General features: G+C 51.0%; 1 long non-coding RNA gene across 1 annotated transcript; it reads left to right on the top strand.

Moving 5' to 3' along the window:
• The first annotated feature begins 84 nt into the window (after nt 1–84).
• Nucleotides 85–1,035, top strand: LOC311328550. Its single transcript, XR_014631222.1, has 4 exons — nt 85–132; nt 479–562; nt 742–879; nt 987–1,035. It is a non-coding gene; the product is annotated as an uncharacterized lncRNA (long non-coding RNA).
• The last annotated feature ends 420 nt before the right edge of the window (nt 1,036–1,455 follow it).

Here is a 1,455-nt window from a genome sequence, read left to right as displayed (position 1 = left end):
GCTGCGCGTGACGTACTGACGTAATCGGCCGCGCTGCGTGCGACGTCATCTGCGTGCGTTCCAGCTGGACAAATACATCCATGAGCTGGACACAACAAGCGAATTTCCGTCTTCCCAACAAAAGTTAAACAGGTAATGCTTACTACAAATATAGCCTACAGACAATCCTAATTATATATCCTTGCTAGTTAGTGTATACTGTAACATGGCGAGACTTTGCATTTGAACTTGGATGTTTAGCTAACTAGCTAACTAACTCTTCTGTGAGCTCAAGCTAGTTGGTGAGCTCAAGCTAGTTGATCTGTTTAGAGATCTGTTTGGCAGCTGACGTTAGCTCATTTATTGTTGTCCATCTGCCGCTTGACTTTTGACTCTTAGCTTATTATGTAAACAAAGACGCGGCTAGACGCTCACGTTAGACTACAGTACAGTATATTTCTATATTTACGTTTATGAAGTGCTGTACCGTACATTTCAGGCCATGGCTATTCTGAGTGACTCTGAAGTGACCATCCTGTGAGGGAAACAGGCCAAACCTGGAAACATGCCGTGATCGTTTAAGGTAAAATTATATAGCAATGACTGTACCTGTGTTACCCTGTGACACAATGTACTATTGAGCTCATGGGACTAGATATTACAACAATCTCTAAGAAATGGCTAACGTTACCTACAGTGTCACCCTGTCTGACCCAGTGAGCCTGTGCGCCACTGACTGACCCCCTGCCTCTCTCCGCTCAGGGAAAATGCCAGCAGCACTGCCTGCCTGGAGTCGCCCTTCAGACCTGTGGAGCTTCCTGGACATCCCACGCTCGCGCCTGGTCAAGTACACACTGTTGCTGCGTGAGATCCTCCGACGTGGCCGGCCTGGAGCAAGCGGTGAGCTCACACGCACACACACACTGCAGGGCTGTGTCCTTAACAGTAATACTTAATCCACGCCGCGGTCTATAACCGCATCCCTCTGTGTGTGTGTGTGTGTCCAGATCGTCATCATCCAGGGCGTGCTCTGCCATGGCCAGCTATGCAGCAAGAACGGACAGGTGAGCAGAGCGCGTTCACACACACACACACACACACACACACACACACACACACACACACACACACACAGCACACAACACAGACCGGATCAGATGAGGTTTATTGTACCTAATCTAAATGAGGCTGGTTTATTGACCCGTCTACTGTTCTCTTCCTCTCCCCCCACAGCCAAGAACATCCCAGTCCCACACACACCCTGCAGGTCAACTACGTCCCCGACCTGACCCTGCTACAAGCGCCGCTCCTTCACCGTCTCCGCCATCGTCCACATGGAGGAGGCTGATGAGAACTGCCCCCAGCTCCCCCTGCGGGGATGAGACCCCCAGCCCCGCCTCCTCGCCGTCTCCCTCCCCCTCCGTCTCCTCATCATCATCATCATCGGCATCATCATCATCATCTCCGAACTCTCCT

The sequence above is a fragment of the Borostomias antarcticus genome, assembly GCF_949987555.1.
Source record: "Borostomias antarcticus genome assembly, contig: scaffold_258, whole genome shotgun sequence".
NCBI lineage: Eukaryota > Metazoa > Chordata > Actinopteri > Stomiiformes > Stomiidae > Borostomias > Borostomias antarcticus.
This window is presented reverse-complemented; position numbering and strand designations above follow the sequence as displayed.